We start from the raw sequence: 15,183 nt of genomic DNA on the forward strand, positions 1-15,183 counted from the left end.
CAAGGATCTGTTTAAGTTCGTCCCTATAGTTTGAAAGATCTGGAGTGGTCCATAGTCTATGCCAGAACCTTAGGGGTTTTACTGCTAGCTCATTTGCAATAGGCGTCAGTCCCAGATCTAACCTCAGTGATGTTAATGGAGTACCCTGAGGAAGCGATAGTAATCGCCTTACAAATTTAGACTCAACTTTGGTGATTTCAGGGGCAGCACAGTGACCCCAAAGCTCACCCCCATAGAGAGCAGCTGCCCTTGCTTGCGTCTTATAGACCTCCAGGGCAGGACTCACTGGTCTAAAGCTTGATGAGTTAGAAACCCTTAAGATAGCACCCGACAGCTGTGAAAGTCTCATGTGGGATTTGGCTTTTTGCAGACCCCATGACAAATTTTCATGAACTGTAACACCCAGGTACTGGAAGGTCGTAACCCTTTCCAGACATACGTCGCCCAGTGATGGATTTGCGCGAGTATACACTGGCGGGTTAAAGATCATGAATTTTGTCTTGTCACCGTTGATCTCAAGGCCTCTGCTCCGACAGAAGTCCCCAAAGCTGTTCAATATCCTCTGAATCCCCATGGGAGATTTGGAGAGTAGGAGGGTGTCGTCCGCAAACATGATCGCCGGCACCCTCCTACCAGCCAGTCTTGGTGCGTCATTATCAGGGACACTGTCCAGATGAGAGATTACCCCGTTGACATAAAGGCAGAACAGGGTCGGTGCTAAGACACAACCCTGTCTCACCCCCCTGCCAACGGGGAACCATGGTGACAGCGTCCCGTTCTTGCCACAGCGAACCTGGGCAAAGTTCCCCTCATGCAATCTTATAAGTAGGACCAAAATCTGGTGCGGGAGACCCAGATCCTGAAGGATAGCCCACAGATTACCCCTAGGAACTAGGTCAAACGCGGACCGGAGGTCGACGAAGACCATATAGAGGCTTCCGCCCTCTACCTTTACCGTCTTCCAATACAAAAGGGTCAGTCGGAAGATTTGGTCCATAGTGGACGTATTCCTTCTGAATCCTGCCTGGAAGGGGCTCAGTACGTCGTGATCCTCCATCCACGTCAACAAATGGTCCAGGACCAATCTTGCAAATATTTTTTGTTGAACATCAATTAAGCTGATTGGCCTGTAGTTGACTGGGAGCAGAGGTGACCCCTTTTTATATATCGGAACTATCTCTGCCCCCAGCCAAGTACTGGGAATTTCCATGCCCCTCGAGATAGCGTTGAATAGGAGAAAGGGGCCCCAGATCTCAGGTTGATGTCTAAAAAGATCCCCCGGTAATTTATCCAGTCCCACTGGAAGTCTGCCTATTACACTTATTACCTCCCCCAAGGTAAACTCCAGGGGCTCCTGCTTATCTACTGGGACTTGTGAGTCGAGCAAACTACACAATGCGGCTTCCCCCCCATATAAACCTTTAAAATGGGCCTCCCATGCTGATGCCGCAATATTCGGTTCTATGGCAGACTTTAGGTCACCCGAGCCATGGTTAACAAGTGACCAAAATCTACGCACATCTTTTGTGTCCAGGGCTAGCTTTAGGTTCATCCACCTTTCCATGTCCCATTCTTTTCTTGCATGCCCCGTGACCTCCTTATACTGCAATCTGCAATCTCGAATCGCCATTTTGCTATTCCCTGCCTTAATTGCTATAAGAAGATTGCTTTTTGCTTTCCTACATGCTGAATTATACCAGGAAGAGACAGGTTGTCTGGGCCTTCTCGTGGGTACCTGGGGGTAGAAGACTTCAGCCAGGCTATTGGCCAAGTCTGAATGGATTACGCTAAGTTCTCCATTGAAGTAACTAGGAACATCTTGGGAGCTTAGAGTTTCGACCTCCAGGAGTCTTAATAAAACTATGTTGTAGACTTTGGCTAAGTTCTCTTCCGAACCTATTATTCTCCCCCACTTTACCCTCCTCCTGTTGCTTGATAAGATCAGACCCAAACCCTCATCGTCCCCTCCTACATTAAGTGAGTCTATTTCTTGTTGCCCTGGATTCACCAACTTCAGGCGTAACGCGTTATGGTCACTATCGGTCCTCTCAACTACCCTAAAATCAATGAGCATCAACCACATCCGGGTTTCCACCATGATGTAATCGATTCGAGACTCTTGCCCCTTCTTGTTGTAAGTGCATACTGACGGGCTATCGGACGCTGAACGGCCGTTACAAGCCGTTACAAGCCCTAAGGGAATTATTTAATACAAGGGCTGTGATCTGAGTAGCCAATGGGGACCACACCTTAGGGCGTGGGGACTGACATTGGGGGATCGCCCAGTAGTCATCCTCTCCCATAAGCGCGCCTTCGCTACTTCCAAAAAAAGGTTCATATTGGCAATTCACATCCCCTGCCACCAAAAGCCTAGAATCCCCTGGCAATAGACTCAAGAATTGGGATAGATCATTGATTGTGGGTGACTCAAGCCCTATCCGAACTGGCTGCGAATAAATATTCACAACCGCCAGTCCATACCCATTAGGCCATTTTAATACTAAACACTGCACATCCTCTGAATGAGTAGGCATATTTTCCACCACACAACCCAAATGAAGAGCAACCCATATAGCCAATCCCCCAGAAGGTCTTCCTTTCCCTCCCCACCTTGCGGGTACATGATAAGTGGCAAATCCCACTCTTGAGTGTTCTCCCTGGCCCAAGTCTCCTGGAACAAACATAGATCCATCTGGTCTACCAGGGCACCCCACTCTGGGCAATGTAGCTTGTTTGTTATACCCGCCACGTTCCAAGACAGTATTTTAATTGAGGTCTGTGCCGTGGCTGCTTTAATAACTGCAGCACTTCCTAGAGTCTCACCTACACTCTGTACCCCACAATCAGGTTGAGCTTGGTGCTGTAGTACCACACTTTCTTGAGTCAGAAGGCCCTCTACCGTTTTAGGAACCCAGGTCTGGATGATTGGAAACGCACCTTCTGAACCACCCTCAAATTCCTCTGTACTTTCAGTAATCTTTTTAGGGACCATGGACTGGGAATTACCCACCCTCCGCTCCCTATCCACATGAAGTCAGTCCACCATTTCAAGGGAACTAAACCTATTATGGGTCACAGGGTCGTTTTCGGTGATTAGGTCTCTGTGATCGCCCCTGATTACCCCTAGACCCCGCTTTTGCATCGCCGGTGACCAATCCAATGCGCAACCTGCCGTTGCAGGTCGAGGGTAAAAAAAGGACAAGAGATAGGGTTTGATCCTTGAGCCTACACTATCGTGAGTCCAATTGCAAATATGCTCTACTGTGTGTGGGTCCCTAAAATTAACCAGAACACAATCACCTGGTATGGTTTTTCTACTACGTCCCAACCAAGCTATCCTGCCTACCATCAGTACTTCACTTTTTAACATTATGCGGTAGGGGCCGATTGTGATTGAGCCACTGGGTCACTTTATTTTTTAAGGACATTAATGATTCCTGGCCTGGGTTGCTATTTTCAGGGGTGCCTGTCAAAACCACCACATACGGACTGGTTTCAGGCGGTAAATCAATTCTTGTCACAACCTGAGGTGTAAAATTAGGTAGAGACTCTCCCTCCTCTGGTGCTATCGCTATCGCGTCTGAAGTGTGCGTGCTCGGATTGGCTGCCAATACCGCCCCTGCACCAGCTCCTGCGGCCGCAGCTGACTTATTTGCAGTTGTGATAGAAGGCGCAGCAGTGGGAGAATAAGCAAGACTCGCAACCCCAGTAGGCACAGGACTGTTTTGGGCTGAATCCGCCATCTGCATTTTTTCCTTTCTTTTTACCCCATTCCCGGCCATAATCTGTTGTAACTGGGAGAGCTGGGTTTCCATGTGAGCTAATCTCTTATCTAACGGATCAAGCGCTATCCTTAATAAGGACCCCAGACTCTCTGAGGATATCGTACTCGCCCTTGGCCCCACCCATGCACTGAACCTCCGGGGTCATGGGTCCTTTTGCAGCTGGAGGCGACAGGGATAAGTCAGTATCCGCGCCAATCAAATTATTCAGGGTAGGACCTCCCTTATGTTTTAAGGATGTAACACTACTAGTCCGACCCTTCGCTGTCCTGGTCTTCCTGTGACAGTCCACTTTAGTGACAGCCCGCTTCCTTTTGCATTTTGCCGCTCCTTGATTCCCCCTCGATGAATTTACTGATGATCTCATGGGCGAGGTAAGGAAGGATGAAACCTCTGGTACCATAGTTGTCACAGTTGCCTCTGGATTTGGGGGACCTATAGCTGTAGAGATGTGACCATCGTCTTGGAGAGCATGTACCAGGTTTGGGACGCAGGTAATATTAATAAGATTGTCATGCACAGGTGTCCGAGCATTGGCAAGGTGGCCCAAGGAAGATCGTTTAGCCATTGCAAGGTCCTGAGACACTCTGCGCTCCATAAGGATAATACCCTGGTCAATCACTGAGTTTACTCTAACAATAAAATTGTCTAGAGTACCAGTAACCAACCCTCTGCTGGCCATTGTATTGCTCCTTGTCCCTCGGGCAGTCATATTAATGATATCCCCAGCAGTACTTACTGTTACAATCCAAGGGCCACAGGCAAAAGAGGCAAGAGAGGCAAAAGAGGAATGGCCCAGCCCTGCCACAGACGGACCCCACCCTAGCCCCGGGCGTGCCTCCTTGTCAGTGCACTTCTGTGTCCTTGTCAGAGCAGAGCTTCCTTTCACGCCCCTTAGACCCACCAAGGGCACACACTCACTGAGTCCGCCAGCTAATGGTGGTCGTACTTGCTGGCTTGCGTGGTTGCTGGTTACCGCAATGCTGTACTGCGGTAGTGCCTTTTCTGCGAGGCTCACCTGTTCACGATGTCCGCAATTCACCACACAATGTGCCACGCTTCTCCCTGGCAGTCGGGGTTGGGGCGGCAGAAAGCGTACTCTGGCTAGCACTTGGCGCCCTGGAGACCTGCAGACCCGGGGCGTGATGGGCTGCCGCGGCTCGGTTTTTAGCCAAATTTCAGCTTGTTTTCGGCCGTTTTTGGCTTATACTCAAATTCTCCGCGTCTCCTGTAGCTCCCGCAGCCCCTCCTCCTTGCTTCCTCCTTGCGTCAGTGCAAGTTCCTTCCTCTTTGTGTAAATATATGATTTCTTCTGTCTCATCTAACAGAAACCATGCATTTTTTTTTAAATTGAAACCCATCGAACCATATAGACAAATCGCATTCTCCTTTGCTCCTTCAGAATGTGGTAGTCAGCTCGAGGGCGTCAGGTAGAATGACCACAGGTCCCACAATGCATTGCTCTGTAAAATCAGGCGTTGCAACTGAGCAGGTGAAGTGAGTGCAGAGAAGCGTTGGGACAGTCCTTTGGAAATCCGGGACAGCCAATCCCCTCAGCTTTGCTTTCGACTCCAACCGACCGCTAAATATGCTGGCAGCGTGATGGCTTGTGAAGAAAACCCGGGGATGTTATAAGCCGCCCGCTCTTCCTCTTAAGGGCACTGTGAAGGCTCACAGCGCGACAACAATGGCAGCGATCCGACCGGGGCGCTCCCCTCGTGCCCAGCACTGCTCACGCGCCTCCCCACAGCCCGGCAACACTGAGTACAAAGGGCAGATGGGCGAGTGAACGTCCGATGGCGGAGAGAGTTCACACAAGCACCCGCAGCTCCTGGTCCAGGATATGCAATACCTTAGACATTAGGATTTACCACTACTTGCCTGCATACTCACAGTTGCACCATACAACATTTATGCACGAAAGGCAGGTATTCACGGACGCTCAGTCATACATCCCCAAGTCTACGCATTCAAGACACAATAAAAAAAACAGAAAGTTTAACACTGTCACCTTTGCTAAAAACTACTTTGACCAGACTCCAATACAAAACCTGTACTCACAACAACTCATAGGCAAAGTCCATTGGCTTTCACATCACACAACTAAAATACGCAGGTTACACAGACACAACAAACTCTCACACTTTCTCCTTCTTCCACAAGCAACCTTCATAATCCCAGAAGGGCATCACGCTCCACTATGCACTTGCACACAAAAATGCAGCTCAGTACTCTTAAAATGCCGAAGAACTGGTCATACAAGCTGGCCAGACCAATGTGACCTAGAGCCAGACCAAAGAAAGCAACTAATTTACACCCAGTACCACACCCTCTAGAAATTTCACTAGAAAACAATGATGACAGTCTCCAGTAAAGGCATACTGAAAAGGTATTGACACAACTCAACAATGAATCACTAGAGTAGTTGAGCAATACAGCCATTGACTCGAGAAGTCAGGTCAACTTTGTAACACAATGATGACATCCTTAAGGAGTCTCATACTGAAAAGCCTTTGACACAACAATCAAACAATAGAGCAGTCCAGAAATACAGCTACCGACTCCAGACCATGTCACCAGGTACAGAAGTACTCACCTACTACACACTAGAACTACATGAAACACTACCTCTTGCGACTTAGTCCTTCTTCTTTTGCAGCCATGGGCTACTAACCTCACGAACGGGCACCGCTCTTACCCACTTAGCACCCTATAGGGTACTCCCGGCATACAATCTCTAGCCTCTAGCCACAGGGTACTACTCTTCCCCAACTTCGCATACCATAGATTATGCTCTGTATAACCTGTAGCAATGGGGTACTTCTCTTTCCCCAGTTCGTATCAGTACACTCTCATGTGTACTTTGCTCTTATCTCTTGTGAGGGGTTCCTACTCTTCCACACATCTGCAAATCGGAGACACGTACAACAGCATGAATCTCAACAACAACACTCAGAAGGATACTAGTCTCTTGCTCAAACTGCTAACTAGACTCCATACTAGACCACTTTAGTTACTGTCTCCGAAGAGATCAGAGATATTAAAGACAGTGGTGGGAGAGCAGCTGTGGTCCTTCTGGATCTTTCAGTGGCTTTCGATACAGGGTGTCGTACTGTTCTTCTGGAACATTTGACTGAAATTGGGATTGGTGGATCAGCACATGTTGTTATCACTTCTTTTCTAAACGATAGAGAGCAAACGGTGGCCCGTGGGGATTTTCATTCGAAAGCTTTTTATCTCCTTTATGGAGTTCCCCAGGGGTCATCGTTCAGTCCACGCTCTTTAACATTTACGTAGTGCCACTGGCTAATTTGATCCACTCCTATAGTTTTGCGACAGTAGCTTATGCCGACAAAACCCAGATTATGGTATCGGTCCCCGGCAATGCATAGGAGGTGGCAGACAGATTTAATAAGTGCATGAATGCTATTGTCAATTGGATGACCACCAACTGAAATTAAACTCCGATAAAATGAAGGTTCTCATTTTTGGAAAAGAGTCAATTTTTTAAGGTTATTCATGTTGGTCTCAAAGATTAGATTCTATTCCGGAGCCTGTGACCAAAGGGAGAAACTTTGGTGTAATTTTCTGATCTCTCCTTTTAGGGAGCATATAAACAAAGTGGTGACCTTTTTCTAATTAGTTCTCTGAGGAAGGTGCTGCCCTTTGTTCCTTTCATGCTCAAAAACACTGTAGTTGTCACCCTTGTACTTTTCCAGGATTGATTATTGCAATACTCTGTATATAGGCATGCAACAATTGCAGAATGCAGCTGCTCATGTCTAAATGAAGCTTCTCAAATACATTTCATTGTCAAGTACCCGTAAAGGAGCTTCACTGGCTCCCTGTGAAGAGAAGAATGGCTTTTAAAGCACTCTGTCTAGCTCATAAACCACCGTATGGCACCAGACCTAATGGTCTCACAAGAAAAACTAGGTGGTACCGACCATCTATAAATCTTAGATCTGCTGCATCATACCCGGTTCTGGTCCCTAGGATATACAAAGCCTCTTGGGGAGGCCGCAGCTTTGTGTATTCCACCTGTCAGTTGTGAAACAAAATGCCACTGCACCTAAAAAAACTAAAACGAATCTGCTTATCTTTCGTTAACAGCTGAAATCTTGGTTGTTTCCTCTGTCTCTCTCGTTTAATGGGTCGTGCTCCGGGCCGTTTATCTCAGTTGATGTTTCTGATTCTTAGCGCCAAGACGCCCACGGGTAATCACACGTGTTTAGAAATTAAATTTACATTACATATAGAGTCAATAGTAATTGCTCACACAGTACTTCCAAAACAACCTACAGGTGACTAATGTAAGGTTCCCAACCTGTCTCTTGCAGTCCTAACCATTCAGCTCGCAACAACCATTAGCATAAACTGCAATTCTCAGCCAACAGAATTCAACGGACACAGAAACATACTTGCGTGACACATACATTACCGGTAAGATCTATATGGGTCATGTTGATATGCAAAAAAACACAACCAAACTGCTACCTAACCTAATAGACCTCACTGCTGGTAGGAAACATTTCAGTTTCTTTTTTTTTTTTTTTTTTTTTTAAACCTTTATTACAAATTTCAAAGATATACAGACACGGGCCTACAACCTCCAGGCCGGCCGCCAACAAACAACATAATCATAGCCACACAAATACAGGCAAAAAGCTGCCGACAATAAATGATCAGGTTTCAGAGTAGTGTCGCTGGCGGCTTTGAGAGGTCGCGACATCACAGATAGCGGTTTCATTTTAAGATGATAAAGAAAACCAATCAACAAACAAACCCACAAGGCAGCGAAAATCTAAGTAGCAAAATGTGCTCCCCACAGCAGGGAGGGACCCATAGGAGTACAGTAAAAGAAGGGGGGGAGGAGGGCAGGTGGTAGAGACAAGGTTATCACAGTAGAACAGGATCACAGGAATGCGCAGACTAAGGAGACAAGGCCTCATCCAAATCCCGCACGAGGGGCGGGGTGCAAATTCCTCCGCGATAGGCGTTCCAGGGACCCCACACCTTTTCCCATTTCCCAGGCTTGCCTCTCGCCACGTACACCGTCTTCTCTCGAAACATGCACCAGTCCATATTTTCCTTCCAGGCCGAAACCGTGGGCGGCCTCTGGGAGCCCCACAAACGTGCAATGTCATGCTTGGCCACCATATATCCCAATGTCACCCACCACATTTGCGCCACCGTGTAATCAGTCGGCTCCCATACATTCAACAGACACCTCCTCGCCTCTGGGAACAACGCAACATGCGTGACTGCTTGCAATACAGCTTGCACACAACGCCAGAACCGAGTCACCTCCGGACATTCCCACAGAACATGGAGGAAAGTCCCTGTCATACCACACCCACGCTTACACATCCCATCCACCGCATAACCCATACGCAGCAGGCCAGGTCCCGTGACGTACACTCTATGAAGTATCTTAAGCTTGACGAAACGAAGGCGGGCCGGTATGGCCACCTCTTTCGGGGAGGCCACCGCCGACACCCAATCCTCGTCATCCAGCTCCAGTCCATCAGCAACCCATGCATCACGAAGGGCGGTTAACAACCCCGATCGATCGTTAATTAGCTTCTTGTAGATCAGTGAGATAGTGCTATCCGGCACGTACCCGTCTAGCACTCGATCTTCCAATGGGGAACACACCGGGATAGACGCGACCTCCGGGAATACAGAACGTAACGCGTGCCGAACCTGTACATATCGGAAGTACTCCCTATCGTGTAACTGGTATTCAGCTTTCAGCACATCAAACGTTTTAAATCCCTCTTTCGTCCAGAGATCACCTACTCTGCTGATGCCAATCATGTCCCACTTCTCAAAGCCCTTCGTCGACCACAAACAACCCAACCGCTCGGAGGCATATAATGGCGTCGCCCGGGTCAATCGATCCCTCCATCCCATCGCCGCGCTTGCCGCATGCCACACCCGTATCGCAACCCGTGTCGGGCCTGTCAAGCGCGCGTCAATCGACCTGGAATAGAGCGCACGATTGTAGTCGCCGCCCGGCAATAACAGTTTGTCCATCTCAAAGGCCGGGTTAAGGGCCGGCCCATAGAGCCCGTGGTTTATCGCCGCCAGCTGGGAGGCCCAATAATAACGTTTGATGTCAGGGAGAGCGACCCCCCCGTCATACCACGGGAGCGTTAGCTTGGCGAGAGCAATCCGCGGCCTCCCATCCCAAAACAATCGGCGCTGGAGACCCTCAACCTCCCGAAAAAAACTAGCAGGCACGACATCCATCGTGTTTTGCAAGGCATATAAAAACCGCGGTAACGACATCATTTTAAACAGCGCCGCCCGGCCAAGCGGCAACAGCCGCCAACGCGTCACATCCGCCTTCAAACGCTGGAGAGGGGGGAGTAGATTCTGCGTATACCGGGCCACTGGATCCAGAGTGACAAAAATACCCAAATACTTAAAGCCCTGCTGGGCAACCTGAATAGGGCAACCCCGCGGAAGGATGGGGGCCTCCCCAGAGAGGACATATACGCAGGACTTAGCCCAGCTGATGACCAAACCAGAGTTGCAGCCGAAGGAGCGTAGTACATCCACCAACACAATCAGCGATTCACGGGGGGAGGCAAGGTACAAAAGAATATCGTCCGCATAGAGAGAAACACGATCCTCATATTCCGGAGTCCATCGGAGTCCACGAATCGAAGGGTGCCATCGCAACCATTCCGCCAGGGGCTCTAAGGAGAGTGCAAAGAGGAGAGGGGATAGCGGACAACCCTGACGCGTGCCCCTGCCCAATTCAAAGGGAGCCGACACTCTACCGTTTACCACTACCTGAGCCAACGGTCTACAATACAGCAATTTCACCCAGCCAATGAATCCCGGGCCAAACCCAAACTTTTCCAGCGCTGCCCAAATATACGGCCACTCCAGTGTATCAAAAGCCATAGTTGCTTCCAAGGACGCCAAAATGGCCGGCTCACGTATAAAGGGAACCCTCGCGAGCACCCCATGCAAACGCCGCAGATTAAGTGCAGTATTACGATGGGGGATGAAGCCGGACTGATCCTGATGTATCAGATCACAGACCACACTAGCCAATCGAGTAGCCAACACCTTGGCGAGGATTTTGGGTTCCACATTCAGAAGCGATATGGGCCTGTAGGACGTGACCTGATCCCGCGGCTTCCCCTCTTTATGAATAACCACGATGGTGGCAAGACGTTGGTCCAGCGGGAGGGAACCCGCTGCACGGGCCGCGATAAACATGTCGCGAAGGTGAGGCGCTAACGTGTCCGGACGCAGCTTATACAATTCGATGGGGAGGCCATTAGGACCCATGGCCTTGCCGGAAGCAACTGAACGTATGGCTAGGGCGATCTCCTCAGACGTCGGGGGCGCATCCATCAACAATTTATCATCGTCCGAAAGGGACGGCAACACAATGTCTCTGAGCATGACGCGGGAATCCTCCTCCGAGCGATCGGAGACCGGAGAGTACACCCCGCGGAAATGCTCCGCGAAGCAGTCAACAATTTCTACCGGATCAGTAACACACACACCATCCACTCTCTGAACCTGCGGCACCACACGACTCGCTCTCTCCTTTTTGTCCAGCCACGCGATTAGCTTCCCAGCCTTGTCCCCCATATCATACAGACGCCCCTGTTGCTCCCTACTCATACTCTTGGCAGCTTCAGTGACCAGAGCCTTGTAATCCGCTTGTTTGAGGCCAAGAACATGCAATTTGTCTTCCGTAACACCCCCATCCAATTCACCCTCCAGCTCAGAGATCTCAGACTCAATACGAACCACCTCCTCCCGCTCGCTCCTCTTGGAGTTAGAGATGAGGGATAGGGCCTCTCCCCGGAGTACCGTTTTGAAAGCCTCCCACAGGGCAACAGCAGATGACACCGAGCCCACATTGTCTTTAAAGTAATGCTCAAGAGATTTAATCAGACCTGCACGAATAGTGGGATTACGCAGGTACCAGGAGTTGATCGGGGCCACCCTCCCCTCCGCACCCAGGACAATATCAAAGTGTAACAAAAGGGGGGAGTGATCCGAAATTCCCCGGGCAAGATGTCGCACCTCCCCGATCCTCCCCGCCTGGGCCGATGGCATTAGAACATAATCAAGTCTCGAGAGGCTACCATGGGCCCCGGAGTGAAAAGTGTACTGTGTCTGTGCAGGATGTTTTAGCCGCCAACAATCCACTAAACCCAGGGTGTCCAAGAGGCCAGCTAACCAGGTTTGGGCCCGGGGGAGGTCCCGCGGAGGGTAACGATCCTCGGCTCCGGAAACCACTGCATTAAAATCCCCTCCCACCACTAGTACCCCCTCCGGCAGCCCAAGGAGAAGGCGCCCCAGGTCTGCAAAAGTAGTCGTCTGCAAACCCGGCGGGACATATACAGATACCAACACAATCACTTTGCCCTCCCATCTGCCCACCAGAGCCGTGTATCGCCCCCTGTCATCATGGAGCACCTCATCAACCTCCAATGGAAGAGAGGTTCTAACCAGTATGCCTACACCCCTTGAGCCAGAAGTGAAGCCCGAGTGAGCCAAGAGGCGAAAGCCCCGCCTATTCATGGCACGGAAGGAATTACCAATGAGGTGTGTTTCCTGCAAGAACACAATGTCGGGAGAGATCCGTTTTAAGAGCTGCAGGACCACCCCACGCTTTATCCTGTCCCCCAGTCCGTTGACATTCCAAGAAAGAAGTCTCAGTCCCCTACCCCCCATCACAGCCAGCACCAATCAGCCCCCTCCCGGAGGGCACATGGATCATAGGGCGACAATACTCCTGCCTTGTGGTACAAACAAACAAAACCCAACCCCAACCCAACATACAAAGAAAAACTCCCCCCTCCCTGCACCCCTGCGTGAGCCCAGACAGCCCCCCCAACTTGCAGTGTGCCTGTCGCCCTTGCATAAGCTAAACTACAAAAAAGGACCCCCTGGAGGAGGAAAGAGAACCCCCTTTAGACTCACCACTACCTCCAAGCAGGGGGAAAAAAAGGAACATAGTCAAGTAAACCCTGAGCCCAATAAAAAGTTGGCACCCTCAAAGGTAGTGCCAATGTCAACACACTAGGCCCGGTCCAGTGGGCACTCGCCACTCGCGGCCCTTGTCCCCTCTCGATCATATGTCCTCGGCAAAGTGTCCAGCCAGTCCCCCACCGTCTCCGGACGGTCAAAGAAATGAGAGCGGCCCTCGAACTCCACCCGCAGCTTGGCCGGGAAAAGCATGGCGTACTTTATGTTCATCTGTCGTAGCCGCTGTTTGACGCCCATGAATCCCAGTCTCTGCTTCTGGACCGCCTGTGTAAAATCAGGATAGAAATTCACCTCGGCATTCTCTAGCTTAAGCGGCCCTTGCACTCTAGAAGCCTGCAGGATCGCATCTCTGTCTCGAAAGTTAAAGATACGTGCAATGAGAGGCCGCGGGGGAGCTCCGACCTTCGGCCTGCCACCAGGAACCCTGTGGGCCCTCTCCACCGCGAAGAAGTTGCTCAGTCCCCTAGGCTTCAGTCGGTTGGAGATCAGATCCTCCACATAAAGATCCGCAGCCGAATCTTCCAACCCCTCAGGCACTCCGATAATGCGAACATTATTCCTCCGGGCCCTACTCTCGGAGTCCTCCAGTCGCCTATCAGTGAGAGTACTGGCCTGCTGGAGCCGGCGCATCTCCGCTTGGAGAGCAGCCACATCAGTCGTCAGGCTCGACGCTGTAAGGGCCAAAGAGTCAACCCTCTCATTTGTTTTCGAGAGATCGGCCCTGACGAGGTTGACATCAAGCAGGACCGCGTCGAGTTTTTGCGACAAGGTGTCGAGTTGTTGGCCCACCGTGGCCTTCACCTCCGCTATGGCGCCCATGACATCCTGCAGGGTCAGGTCCAATGGCAAATCCGGGGCATCCGCGAGCCGCTCCGGAGACTTATGCGACCCGCCAGGAGACCCCCTCGGCAAGGTGTAGCGGTCCATGACGTTAGCCTGGGTAGAGGCCCCGCGTCGGGTCGACTTGGCCTTCAGCCTATCTCCATCTTGCTTCGTCGCCATCCCACTGCAGTTTGTGTCCCACGAGTCCAGAAGCGGCAGGCGAACAGTTAATACCGAAGACCCCAGCGGTCGCCCCAGAAAGATAGACCGGGTCCCGGCAAAATAGGCAGTGTCCCCAGCAGGCCAACCACCACACCTCGCGGAAGCGCCGAGACCTCGCAAACGATGATGGCGAGTTGGCTCAAAAGCGAAAGTGAAAGTGTGGGGTGCGCGCCCCTCCAGGTCCGTCGTGCCGTTGTTGTTCACTTTGCCACTGGATCGCCCCTCAACTCGAGTCCGGGGTCAGAAGTGAAATCGGGCCGCAAACTTCAAGCGATGCCCATCACGGTTCCCAGGGTCTAATTCCAAAACGGAAAACTGGCGCCACCTCAGCTCAGTGTCACCGATAAAGTCCCCTCAACCAAATCAGGAGAAAGACAGGATAGATGTAGGAGGTCGCGGAGGTCCTCGGGAGCCTCGCACCTACGCGGCCATCTTGGTTGCGCGCTAGGCTCCTCCTCATTTCAGTTTCTTAACTGACGCACCTATAGTAACTCAAAATTCCATGAATGCTAAATAACCCTACCAATATTTTAACTGACTATCCTAGTTACGCTTTGCAACTGGACAAATGCCAGGCATGCAACGTTTCAACTTCCCACGACTTCAGGACACAGTATACCCTCAAACAACACAGTCTCATTTCTATCTCCAGTGCCCTTGGAGATAGTCCTATCTCTTTCTAAAGTAACTAGGATGCATAGGATCATTTATTTTTTCTCCGTGTCCAGACTTGTCCCAATCAAACATTCGCTTACCACTGTGCTTCATGTGTCTGCATAGTCATCGCCTCTACTCGGACGTCCAGATCTGAATTCCAAGGCATTGGTGAAGGTCTCTGAAAAGTAAGTCCCCAACTTGTTGCTGCGCAGTCATAATACCTCTGCCTATCGCCTTGACCACAGCGCTAGCAAGAGCCGAATAGACACACAAGACGCTATACAACCCTTTGCTTTTAATAGAAATTTAGGACTTTTTCACCCTCCTTCCCTGGCATAAGGAAATAAGAAAACTTAGTACCCTCTTCTCAGAAATTGCAAAGGAATGTTCTTTTGAAATACCCGCATAACTGATTTTCTCCTGACCATGCATTTGATGAATGGCAAATGAGGATGTTTTTCAACACCATAAACAAGGACAAGAAGATGGTTATTTATAATGCTGGACGATTATAATTACTTGTAGGGCAGGCTTTTTCACCGCCATCCGTACACTTCACCTCTGTCACGTTCCCCTCGATTCTTATAATTCCTTACTCTCTCTCTCTCTCCCTCCATCCATGTGCATCTCTGCTCCTCTCAGTGCACAGCATTTCTCATTGCATTCTACT

At 50.2% G+C, this 15,183-nt stretch overlaps 1 protein-coding gene across 2 annotated transcripts in view; it reads left to right on the forward strand.

The window, feature by feature from the left end:
• HSPBP1 (HSPA (Hsp70) binding protein 1) overlaps window positions 1-15,183 on the forward strand; it is a 282,294-nt gene that overhangs the window by 73,144 nt on the left and 193,967 nt on the right. The gene's annotated exons all lie outside the window — the stretch shown is intronic.

This window comes from Triturus cristatus, chromosome 7, assembly GCF_964204655.1.
Source record: "Triturus cristatus chromosome 7, aTriCri1.1, whole genome shotgun sequence".
NCBI lineage: Eukaryota > Metazoa > Chordata > Amphibia > Caudata > Salamandridae > Triturus > Triturus cristatus.